Genomic DNA, 13,559 nt, shown 5'->3' with positions numbered 1-13,559 from the left:
AGCAGGGCCGGGGCAGCAGGGCCGGGGCTCCGCGCTCCCTGCCCACCTTTCACATGCAAACGCTGCCAATGCCCTGCAGCCCCTGCGAGCGGCCATCGGGTGTCATTGGCATCCATTGCCAAGTATTTCAAGTCGTTAATTAGGCAATAATGACCAATGGGAAGGGCATTTCCTGGCTGTTAACTGGAGCCTCCTGACCTCGAGGTCAGTATCAGTCACCCAGGGATTATTAAAACACGGAGAAAAGCAGGCCGGGAAGAGCAAAAACTCACCTTTTAATGTGGCGAGGGTTTCTCCGTTGCACCAGCCAGCAGGAAAGGGCCGGGACCTGCATCTTACCTGCACCTGGGCTCGGGCTGCAGCTCCTGGGGGTGTTCTGGTCTCTGCCCCTCTCTTCCAGTGTCCTTTCATTTCCCAATTAATCTCTGCAGCCATGAAGAAACAGAACACTAAATATTCAAGGATTATATAGATCTAATACAACTAAAATGTGAAGATGCAATTAGCAATAAACTGGGCTCCTGCTGGGCCTGTATGTACTAATCCTTCCCCACTTCTAAGGGGAAGATTTACACCTACTCTTCTGGTTTAAAATTGGGACCTTTCTCCCATTTAGCCCTGGTGCTTGCCCTGCTTTCCCTTACAGGTGGCTGCATTTCAGTACAGTGTTTTCTCTGGGTTAATTAAACTAATGTGAATTACTGTATTTCCTAAGGGGTGACCATATGAAATACTGTATTTGTGTTTCTACAGAGAAACCCTCTGGTTAGAAGGTTGCCAGCAATGCATTAACCTCTTCAGCCTGGCCCCGGGCCAGAACTCATGGGCTGTGTCTGAAGGACAAGTAGCAACAAAAATTAAAATCCCCATGCCCTACTTATCCACGCAGAATTTGGCAAATTAACACCACTCCAAACATACTTAAAGGTGAATGAAGAGCCAGAAGGAAGCAAAGAACCAGTCAAACCTACAAGGGGTGGGAACCCCCCTCTTTCCCTTTCAGGGAGGATGCTACTGCTGCCTGGGTGGTGGCCCAGTCACTTGCATTGATACCTGAGTCACCAGCTCATAAAACAGCCAAGGGCCACAAGCCAGACACTCTGACTGGGGGACTCACCTTCCCTCCTCCAAGTTCTGCATGTATTTCTTCAAACTTTCTAGGCAAATCCTTACAATTATACCTTGGTAAACACAGGCAATAAAAATAAAAGAAGGAAAAGCTTATGAGCATGCATGGAATTGTTAAAGGCAGAGATGCTGCAGCAGTTTGCTCAGCTATGAAGTTGTCTAGTAAGGATTGCCCATTCCTGAGGACCTCCATGAGTGACTTCTCTGAGACCTCTTCATATTAGTAGGAGTTTAGCTGGTCATACACAGCCAATCAACGATGAGATAGGATGTTTCAAATTCACATCCTTAACCCAAAGTAGCTTTCATGGTCAAGATTAGCTTTTGGCTAAGGAAATGGTGGTAAGATAATGATACAGAGAAAACTGTCAGGTTCAGAGCTTTGAAGGCTCAGGCTTTTGAGGAAAAAACAACAACAACAAAACAACCTAAAAGCTCAGCCCAAAGTTTGCAGTCTGTTTTTGTTGAGCTATCCTTGGCAGACCTGCAAATAGGCAAGGATTACTGCACCCTGCCAGAAGCAGGTAGAGTGAGGCAGCACAGACACTCCATCCTTAGCAGCCTTGGTGAGAAGAGGACAACCCACAGATCCTGCAGCACTGCCAGCTTTGGTCTACAGCCTTAGCTACAAGGTTCCTGAGCTGCACCCATGCTCCCAACCCAAGCTACAATCTTGGACAGAGAAACAGACACAGAGAAAAGCCTCACCTCCATTACAAAACAAGCAGGTTAGAACGAGGTACCAGAGCTGCTCTCTACCTGTGGACAATCGGACAACTCTCCCCAGGATGTTTCCCACTAACCAGTAGCCAGATATAATACTGAAAAATTAACCCATTCAAGAAAACACTTTTGTTTTGTTTTGTTTTCTTTTACATAGTATTTCCTATTCCTTTTTGCCTGAGGGATGCTCTGAACAGCCCTGTTTAATATGCACCGTATCCAAATGATCTGTCAGATCATCTCACCTGGATGCAAGTCAGGGTGTTCCTCTTTTCCTGTCCAGCTTCATCTCCTATTCCCAGAAAAAGCAGGTAAGTCCTGTTACCCTGTCTGGTGATCTCTGATTATTTACTGTGATTTTTCAAGCCAATCATGCTATGTTGGCCCCAGAAGTACTAGAAGATGAGTGGCTCTTCTGGAACACTTCTTGGGGATCAAAATTCACTCCTTTTTTTTCCCCAGGTGGTATTATTCCCTTGGGTGGGTGTGTTAAACCAGCAACACTGGCAGGAGAATGAAAGGACCTGTTATACTCTGGCACAAGGAGGTTTTCCCATTCTTCATGAGGAACATAAAGCCCTTGAAACTTATTAAAAATCATACAAAGCAGGATTTATATGCAGCCTAGATTGATGAGCTATGTAATGTTACCTTTTAAAAAAATAAATCACACAGTGCTCCACACCCAGCAGAAACCAGGGAAATAAATGCTTTTAACAGACATTGCTTCTTCTGACTTCTTTAAAAAATATTCCATCCTGTCTATACAAAAGGTTGGTGAGGAATTTACAAAGGTCCTAATCCCCCCTCTAATCCTTTAAAAAGCCGAGCTGTGATCGCACAGGCTGTTTTGTGGTTATGTGTCTCCAAGGGCTTGTTTAGATACTTAAGAAGAGATACCAACTCACTTTTGTCATAGAAAATTGTTTGGTATGTTTTGGTTGCACTTTAGATCTTTCTAAAAAGAAACATCAGGTCTGCTTGGAACAGTAAACCACCCCATCCTGGCTCATGGCGCTGCCGCAGCTTTTGGGGACAACCAGGAGCTCTTCTCCATAGAGGAGGCCACATACTTCAAATTTGTTGAAGATGGAAGAGCAGAAATGCTCCTCTCCTTGCTTTCTGCCTTGTCTTTCTCCTGTGCAAGTGGGGATAGCAATGGCTCATCTAAGTTTTAAAAATCATTTTAGGACCTACATAGAAAAAGCTCTAGTATATTATTACAGTGGTTGGTGGTGCCTTTAGTAAGCACTTCATGGAGAAGATGCCTGGTTTAAGTTGTGTGTGATAGTTCTATTTGCACAGATAACCGGGGCACAGACTACTCTTAACTGCTCCTATGTGTTTAATTAGAGCTGTAGTTTTAATCCTTTTAATTTGTATCTCTTTCTTAATAACTAAGCTTGGCAAAGGTTGAAAAGGAGTAAGTTTCATTTCAATATTGAGTAAAACTTGGTAATAGCAGATTGTTTAGCAATAAAGGTTACAGCATGTTCTTTTAAGACTATGGGTAACAGTTTGGCTCCATTAAACTCTGTACCTAGCTAAGCCTAGGTTTTTATCCTTTGAAAATAATTTAAGAGAAGCTTAATAAAAATACACTGGAGCTCAGCATATCATCCAAGCTTGCCATGGGAAGTTTAACTATATCAGTTGGGTGTTACTTGCCTGCAATCCCTAGGCAAGGAAGATCACAGGAAGATTGATTACTTTTTGCAGCACAGTTCTGAAATCTTCATGCAATTGTGTTATAAATTCATATTTAATATTTGCCCAAAAGCAGAAAAAGAACTCGCAGACTATTGCAATACCTGCTGATGAAACACTGTCAGAGGTTAAAACCTACAGGAATGCTTCAAGCTGAATTAGTGAAAATAGTTTCAATCATCTCAAAATCCTGAACCCAGAGCTATAGAGAGAGAACTGTACCTATTTCTCAAGCATTTGCTCTTTATTTAGAAAAAATTGAAATTTAATTTCAGAAAAAAAAAGACTTGCAATTAAATACAGTGTAACTTTAAAAGAAGAGCAGATGAAATATTGAGTTTTAGTTGTAAATATTAGAACAAATTTTACCCAGCATCCTGGTGGACCTCAGCCCCAGTCAAATACCACAAGGAGATAATACAGATTCCTCATCCAGAGGGCTCCTGGTTTAGAAGAAACAAAGTAAAGAGATGATGTAAAAACACAAGTGACTTTCAAAGTGACATTTTGGATATATTCTGTGCTGTGATCTGCTTCTAGACAGTTTTGCTGTGCCATCAAAACCCAACATTTTGGTGTTAAAAATTATCACAATGGAGAATTGTCTGTGCCCATTCAAACTTCATCTGGAATACCCAAATAGGTATCTGCTTCTTTTGGTGTGTTTGACTAACTACCCATGGAGGCCAGTTCTCAGCATGTTTAATGTTGGTGATCTCTAGACACTTGCCCATGGACACTAGGGATCACTATAAAGTGAATACAAGTTTATTTTACTTCGTTGACATGCACAGGTCACTTGGAAATAGCCCAGGAATCCCCAGAGGCTGGTGTAGCTGGCTGGAAAGCAGCAGTGTAGATTTGAAAAAGGCCAAGTGTAAAAGCAATGGCTTAATTTGTGCTCTGGCAAATAGCAGCATCCTTATCCTCAGGACAACTGTCATGCTGACAGCAGCAGTGCAAGTTAACAAATAAACCTCAGTTTTCATTTCTGAAGTTGTATGGGGGTAGCCCAGATCACAGACAAATCCTCAGCCCAAGTCGCTGCACTGAAGCTGCTCACCACTCCTTCATTTTGATATGATTCCATAGGAATTCTTGTTCCAGATGCAGCAGTTTCACTATTACTTTCAGCCAGCATTCCTTCCCGTGAGTGCTGATGCCTATACTGAAATTAAAGGCATGTCTCTGCACGAAACTTGCTGCAGCTGCTGCATATCTGCATTAAGTGATCTTCAACAGTCGTGTGAGCAGCATGTCTGCACTGCTTGGATTCTCTCTGCTGAATTTTGCCTCCGATTGTTGTGGCCACACAGCACAGAGATGTTTTGAAATCAATAATCGGTGCTCTGGTCAAACTTCTTGCTCAACATTGCTCCATGTCTGTGCTGTCCCTGTTTGATGGGACATTTCATGCTGGGTATTATATGACACTTCCCAGAAGGCATCAGAGTTCTCGGACAAAATTATATAGTTTTCATAATTCCTTTTGTTCATCCTGTCACTCAGTTGTTTTCATATGGACCATTTTCTGACATTGCTGAAGAACAAGGATAATCCTGTGATCATGAAATGCCACCATCCTGGAAAAGCACACGAAGCTTACCACACCAGCAGAGTTCTTTGTGCAGAGGGACAGAGGGCTGTTGATACTTGCAAACACCCTGCTTCCACTTCCACGAGGAATAAGCTGAAGTGAAACTGAGAGTTCAGCTGTTGAGGAGAACCTTTTATCAAGAAGATAAATCTGAGAGGGGGGTTTTCAAAATAAGACATCCTGCTACAGCATGCACAGGTACTGGGCCAATGAATATACTTTCTTAGGAGGCAGTAGATGGTATAATCCCACTTGGTGTCCTTGCCTTGGGGTACAAAACAGTGTGTGACAGACAGCACTTTCAAAATTACATTTGCATGTGCAGAAGGCTCAGTTGTGTTGAGGCTTTCTAAGCATAGCTGGTGGTAGTTTTTCTGATCCTTCTGGAGTGAAACAGCAAAGGATTTAATGATTATGGTGATTTGGCACTGGAGAAGTGGTCCAACTCTGGCACAGCTGCATTGACAAGTGTATCCCCAAGAGAAGGATCCAGTGCAGAGGAAAACTGACAGCAACATGGGCTGTCCCTCCATCTCACCTGCAGTTGCTCCTAAGGACCTGCCTGCCTCCTTTCTGCTGTTCACCTTTTCTATTGTACTTCCAAAATCAGTACTGCAATGATCTTAGTGATACAAATTCTCTGAACCTACCTGCCTTTAATTCCTTCTCTAACAATACTTCAAACTACAGCATTTGAACCAGCATTATCAGCTACACTTGAGTTAGAGCACAATGGCAGCTCTTGGGGAAGAAACAAGAGGATGACACCTACTCCCTTGCCTAGCCAACAGTGCTAAACCACTGCCTTGTCTTTGTTTTAATTTTTTTTTTTTTTTTAAATAACTTGGTGCTGAGTGCTGGAATCTCTCCCAGACATAGCCTGGCTTCTCCTGGTAACAGCAAATTCTGCAAACTTCCCAAAGTTTGACCTGAAGCTTCTCTGACCATGCAGCACCTGTACCAGAGCTCCAAGTGCTCCTCACCTCGACAAGAGACACACACTCCTACTTCACCTCTAAACCCACCCAACTGTGCTGATAGCACAGACACAAATGTACAGGCTCCCAGCAAACATTGCTTCCAGATTCAAATGTCTTTAGTTTGAGCGGACACAAAACAACCTACAACAATGGGAACTGAAGGTAATCACCACTGGCTGTGCAGAGCATGGGCAGCCCCAGCAAAAATGCAATCTGCTTCCAGAAGCAGCATGACTCCCACCAACAGCACCTTGCTACAGCACACTGTCCTGCAAGGACAGAGCTGGGCTACCGTTTAGCAGAAGGCTGTTTGCTCAGACCTTTAAGGACAAGGAAATATAGAAGCAGAATTTACCAGACTGTACCATGACTGGTTGTAGGGCATGTGGTCAACACAAAGGAACATGACAAAAGCAGAGCAGGTGCCTCCCTCATGCCCAACTGCCTGAAATTGTCTGAAACCATACTCTGATGCCAAAGGCTTGAGTAGGATGTCAACCTTGCAAGCAAGCCAGATCATTGTGCCATCTTCTCAAAAAAATCCTTCTCTGCCTTTGATATGTTAATCCTGCATAAGGCAAATTCTCCCATTAGAATACAGTCCATTCTGGTCTGCATGCAATCTGCATTATCCAGTTCAAAGTTAAATTAAAAATCCCAACCTGTGTGAATGTTGCAATCACATTATGAAATCTGTAAATCTATTTTTAATGCCTTAATGCTGCTCTGGTTGAACAAGGCAAATAGACTGATGCATTGCATTTGCTTTACACTTTTTGAGATTCTCATGCACTAGTTAAATATTCACTCTGCAGCGTTTGCATTTCCAGTACTGCAAGACCCTAAAATAGAAGACAAGTTTTTCTGTCCCTCTTTTGTTTTTAAAATTCCAACAATGGGTAACTTGACTTGGAGATGTCTCCAACTCAAATGTGAAGTAACAAACATTGCAAGGAGAGTTGCTGAAAACACTTTGATGCAATACAGCTGCCAGAACATTTTATTTGATTCCCAAACAAGCAGCTATTTAAATGCCGTGTTTTTTGGGGGTGACAGAACCAAATATTTTATTTCAAATGTAGGAAACACTCAGCATTAATTCCGTGAGGAGCTGGAACTATGTGAACATAGGTGGAACAATGCAAGCAATGGGCCCAGCTCAGCTATCCCAAACCAACATATTACAGAACATGACTTTGGGGAGTAGTTGGCGCTTTTAAGTCTGATCTTGAATGGAAACAAGCTCTGAAGCACTGGAATTTTGTGTGGAACAAACCCTCTATTTTCTGACCAACTCTTTGAAAAATCAGTGTACTAAGCACTCAAATAAATCCTGCTGTTTTCACTTGAGAGCCATCCTATTAAAAGGCACGCAGGGTTTCTCCACTGTCTTCTCCCTCTAGAGATGCTTTGCAGTCCATCTCTGTCTCGCTATTAGTGTTTATCCACACACGATTATGATGCACTCTCTTGAATTACGGATGTACGGAAACAACCGAGGAAGAAGGGAAGGACAGAGACAAGAGATTTATCCTGCGATCACCGATCCTTCAGGGCAGACACGCTAGCAAACTTGTGTGCTCCCCGACCATACACAGCAGCTCTTTCTGCACTCCGGCCCCCCGCGATGCTGGCGCATCGCCTCCCTAGTGCCGCGCGGTGCCAGGAACCAGAGCAGTTGCCGTAGCTGACAGAAGGGCAAGCTGTAGCAAGGCTGGCGTTCTCTGCAGCCGTTTATTAGGCTGGAAAAAAAAAAAAAAAAAGGAGATGACTTAGAGCGCGGGGAGTTTCAGAAGGAGAGGCTTTAGAAGAGAAACGCAGCTTGGGCTTTGCGGAGCTGCGAGCCCGGGCTGCGCCCGCCGGGCTGTGCTGCCACCCCATGGCTGGCGCGGCCGCTGCACCGCGGGTTCCGAGGTGCCCTGCCTGCTGCAGAGCCAAAAACTGGGGGAAAAAAAAAAGGCTTAAGGAATAGAAACAGTTCAGTGGCCCAGGCCAGCGCGGTTTCGGCTCCGCAGCCCGTCCTCCAGCTGCAAGCAAAGGCGTTTCCCCGCCCTCCCGCCTGGGATGCACGGCTTTGGAGCCGGCATTCCCGGAAGCATCCCTCATGAACATTTACACGTACTCGTCGTCAGGTAGTTTGGGGTGTGTGTGTGACACTAAATCTTCAGCCATTCCGTCAAATTCCAGCTCTCTCCTGCGGTTTTCCAGCCGCGGAGCGCGAGGACGGCTCTGCCGCTCGGCCCGGCCGGGCGCAGCTGGCGGCAGCCGCGGCAGCCAGTCAGACGGGTGTGTTCCCCTGGTTAATGATTCCTTAAAAAATGGAAACATGCAAACCAAATGAGCTATGAGCAGCTTAAATCTCAATGGGGAAGTAAATGGCTACAGCTTAAGAGATCCAACCAGCCCAGCATGCCCGCTGCTGACCACGATTCAAATGCAAGCAGGATCTGTGTCACTGAATTAATCAAGAGTGGTTGTGCAAATATTAGGAAAGCCAAGAAAAAACGTTCTTGGAGCAGAAAAATCCTGCTGTGCTGGATCAGCTCCATGGACTAACTAATCTGGGATTCTGTCCTAGCATTTACCAGAACCAAGTATCTCTGATAAAGGTGCAAGATATGGACACCTAATCTCATCTCCGAGCCATAAGGACGTTAATACTTAAGGGAAACATTTACAATAAATACGTAACAACTAGGTAGTCTTAAGTAGACACTACAAAACACGAGAGTTCGACTTCAGAAGCTTGAACAGCCAAGGCAGTTTTAATGACTGAGTTTTCATCTTTGTTAGTGTAATTTATTGCTCTCAACCAGATCCCAGCAGGGAAGAGGAGAGCCAGCTTCAAAGGACAGTTACAAACTTACTAAAAATACATGTAATCACATTAGGAATACCGTGTTCTCACAAGTAACATCTAATGCAAGCCTGACTGGCAGCTGCTGCTCGCACAGACGGGTGGGAGGTGGGAGCTTGGCACTCTCAGCCCTGGATGTGGAAGGGGAATCGTTGAGAGGTGAGAAGAGCATCTGCAGGTAGTGCGGTTGGGCTCAGCTAATAATAATTTCCATTCATAAGCATAAAAGGCTCAAGTCTTCCCACCCCCCTCCATTGCCATTTTAAAAGTATCTGACCTAATTATTACTATCCCTGTTGTGTAAATTCAGCACTTTGTCAGTCTGAATAAATGTACATTAGCCTTAACATGAGTTAAACAAGTTTAAACAATGAAGGAAGCTTTGTAAAGCTCCCCTGCTTTTTAACTTACTTGACACCACACTAAAGAGCCCATTTAGACTAAAGAGTTCAGCACATTTTGGGATCCATTAAATATCCAGGTTGAGACTAGATATTCCCTGTTTCTTTTTTAATTTGTCCTACCTGGCCGCTAACGTCAGCACAATTGAGCAATAAGCTGCTTTGCATTTCTTTAGCTTTGTAGGCAAGTTGAAGAAAGCTGCACCCATCCTGTTCATCGCTGCCCTTCCAGTGCTAATCCAGCAAACCCCACTCGTCACTGCAGAGTGGATACAAGTGATTCCTCAGAATTACCATTAATTATGAAAAGAGGAAACTCATGGCACAAAAATGTGACATTCATGACTGGCAGGGAAAATTACACTGTCAAATTGTTTCTATTTTAGGCTAACAACTGTACAGAGTCAAGTCAGCCTTTGCCAGCCCATTCCTTGTCCTCTGCTTACAAATCACACCTGATCACAAGATACTGACAGCTTTTGTCTTCCAAACATAATAATTAAGTCTTTAGACATCCCATGCAGTGGGGAAATAACTTACATGGGAGAGAAAGGAGTGACAGATTGGACATCCATCCAAAACCACAGAAGGAAGAGGGAAACACCTTCTATACAGCGACAAGCTGAGAGCCTATCCCAAATCAAACTGCCACCCAATTCAGGACGTGGCCTGAAGATGGAGACAGTTTGGCTGAGGCAGCCCACCTGACTGCCAAAAAAATGCACCTCAGCCCCGAAGTGCAAATGGGGCAAAACCAGAGCATCCATAACCTGCCCATTCTCTATTCCCGGTTCTCCTGATCACCAGCAAGCAAAGTACTGTCCGATTTTTGTAGGCAGCAGAAACGAAGGAAGAAAATGAAGGTAAGAACTAAGCAAAAAAAAGTTGGACAGATCAATGCTTCTGCAAGGGGAAAGAGGTTGTGTTTCACGAACTCACACCCTTAACTCTTTAAAAGACCTTTTGGAGACGGTCATGAATACTACACAAAGGCTGAATGCCGCTGGATGTGTTACCAAGAGCTGGGAGGGCAGCATTTTAAGAAGGTAATCTCATTTTGTTCAGTGTCAGAGTGAAACTGGTTCTTTCCCAAAAAAAAGATCTGTGGTCAATTTGAAAATTGAATTCTGTCACTGACCTGTAAGAGATAGTTTAATCCACATGAATTTAAATGCTTGACAGAACCACAGCTTTGCAATTGTTATCAGCACCTCCACAGTCACTGGGCAGTTGGATGGATATTTAGATTAAAATCCTGGTTTACAGGCAGAATTCCCATCAATTGCAGATGGATTAGAGGTTCCATCCCTCTTGCTCGTTCTGAAGGTTGGTAAAGTTTAAAACAGGAAAAAACCCAACTCAATTATAATATTGAGATGTCAGGAAGGAATTCTATCAGTTCCATCTTACAGAAGGAAATCTGTGCTGTCTAGCAGTAATCAGTTCCATATTTGTCAAGCCTTCCAACAAAACACTTTTTGTCTATGATTTGCATTCATCTTAGGACATACTGATTTCAGACCCTCTGTGGATTGTAATGTATAAACAGCCTTTTTATTTTTAAATGCAACTAAGAAACTATTTGGCAGGGTCACTGCAGCTCTGAATCCTGCAGAGCAAAAATATACCAACTGCAACTGGCGTCTGGGCTGCAAAGCAGGCATGACAGGGCACTTAAAGACAATCGTGTGTGTTCAGTTTAGCTAAGAATAGGACATTAAGAAGAAATATTTTAATCTAACAAGCATCATGTTTTAAAGGGAATTTTAAGCTTTTTTTTTAATTTTTTTTTGTCAATTTGACAGGCATGTGATGATCTCATGGCATGGAAGTTTGAGACCGAAACAAGAGAGGCTGCAAGATTTCAGTAAAGTTTCCCCCCCTGTCTTTGCAGTCTGCATGCAGTTTCCCACTGCACACCTCTCAAACTTTATTCCCATTAGAGAGAAGATAGTACTATGATTACTTCTAAAAAAATATTATTGGGAAATAAACTATGCTTCCAGAATGAACACTGTCCCTTGAAACTTACTATTCACTAACTACAGCATTTTATCAGCAGGGTATCATTAAATTCCAGTCTTTCCAGAACGGATGCTGTGTTCCTCCTCTTCAACTCTGCCTTCCTGACGGCTGTAGGGGGGGGTGCTGCTGCTTCTCTGAAGGGGTTTAATCTTGTTTTCTAGGGATTCAGGGCTGCTACACCCTTACTTGTATCAGCAACATCATACACCAGCGTTTGATTTCAACTAAGATTGACAGAGATATAAACCCCTTGAAGACATGTAGTTTTTAGAGGTCTCGTGGAAAATGGCTGGAGAGACAAGACCTCCACCAGCAATGCCCTTACAGAGCTTGGCCACTGCCTGCCAGCAGGCTGGTCAACACATACCTCCAGCCTAACTGCTAATAGGAGTGCATGGGAAGGAGCTGATGGTACCAGCAATGTGGGGAGGTCAGAAGATGTGCAAAGAATGGAGGCACTAGAGCTTAGGGAGGAAAGCAGGGAAGTCATCTTTACTGCAGTGTGCGGGAGCCAGGAAAGAGCAGTTCCCCCCAAACCCACCTTTGTCAGCTCCAGGACGTCAAGGTGCAGGGTTCAAGGTGCGTGAAGTTCACTGTCCGGGGCACCCGCCAGCATGTTGCTCCATCAGCTGCAGCTGGGCATCACGGCTGCTCCACAGCAACTGCAGTTGCAGTTATGGGTTATCAGGACAAAGGGAAAAGGTAGATTACAGGATATCCTGTGAAACGACACAAAATACTGTGTCTGATTTGGCAGAGTGAGGAGTTAAGCTGGTACTAAACACTGACACCAGGTTGACTTCCACCAAATGTGACAGTGTGAACACCCTCAGGTAGTCAGGTCAGCAGGATGTGTGTCCAAAGGACTGAACGCTCCCAAGTGTGCAGACAGACAGACTGTCCACAGGATGTACGTCAGGATAGAAGGCTTTACAGTGCATACCTGGGCCAGGTTTCACGACCAGCACTTGATTACTGGCCTGTGTGAAGGAAGTCACTGAATTTCAGTCCAGTTCCCAGTGGGCAGGCTCCGCATCACAAAAAAACTGACACTAATTGGATCCTTTTTAAGCCCTTTAGAAGAAAAGCCAAGGCTTGAACATCATGGAAACAGAACTAACTGTTCTGTGAACTCCCCAGAAGAGACACATGGATGCAACGCTCCGGGAGACTTATGTGGCATCTCAAAAAAATATAGGTTTCAGATTCTAAGACTTCTGCAGTCTTCAACTTTCACCAACATTGAAATTCACCTACATTAAAAGAAAATTAAATTGCCCTCCCCCACAAAAAGCAAACCACAACAAAGCAAACATCCTCCAGCAAACCATTCACTCGAATCTATTAAAACTTGCCAAGTCAATGTTCCAGCCTCAGCTGCCGAGCCCAGCCTGCCAACAACAGAAGTGTCAGTTTTTTGCTCCTCTATTTTACATTAACAAAAGTCAATTGTGGCGTTGAATCGCTTCACATGCCAACAATATATCACATTCCTTCACAGCTGTTTTTCATGTAAAGGGAAGGAAAAGACCTCGTCAGTCACTGACAACGCTTCTATACACCAGGAACATTTTAGGAACTCCATCCACAAAGTCAGGATGGTAAACTACCAACCAAAATCCTAACAAAGTGGCATAGCACAAACTATCAATTCCAGGTAATAAATCCAAATATATATAGTTTCTTACACACATATATATATATATAAATAGAATAATTAAGCAAATCATGTTGTAGACATGAACTTACTTTAATGGATGAGCAGATGAGATGGAAAAACGTAACTATTGTGCTTCAATGAGCAGGGAAGCCTGTTTCCACCTCTGCAGGCTGAGCTTTGCCTAACAAACTATCAAGAAAAGGGAAGCAAAGCTGCTTATTATATTTTCTCATATTTTTTTAAGCTAAATGAACAGCATTAAGTTACTTTCCCTTAGGATTTGTAACTGATTTAAATAAAAGAAAAAAATGCACTGCTATAAAATACTAATAGGACTTTAACATACATTGTCAAAACAGAATTAGACTCCTGTCGTACATCTTGTAGTGCAGCAATTCTGTTGTGTGTAACTAACAAATAATAAAGGATAATAATGAAGAGGAAAACAATACAGAACAGAGAATATAAAGCTGATTACTAG

This window comes from Apus apus, chromosome 15 (assembly GCF_020740795.1).
Source record: "Apus apus isolate bApuApu2 chromosome 15, bApuApu2.pri.cur, whole genome shotgun sequence".
In the NCBI taxonomy this organism is placed as follows: Eukaryota; Metazoa; Chordata; class Aves; order Apodiformes; family Apodidae; genus Apus; species Apus apus.
This window is presented reverse-complemented; position numbering follows the sequence as displayed.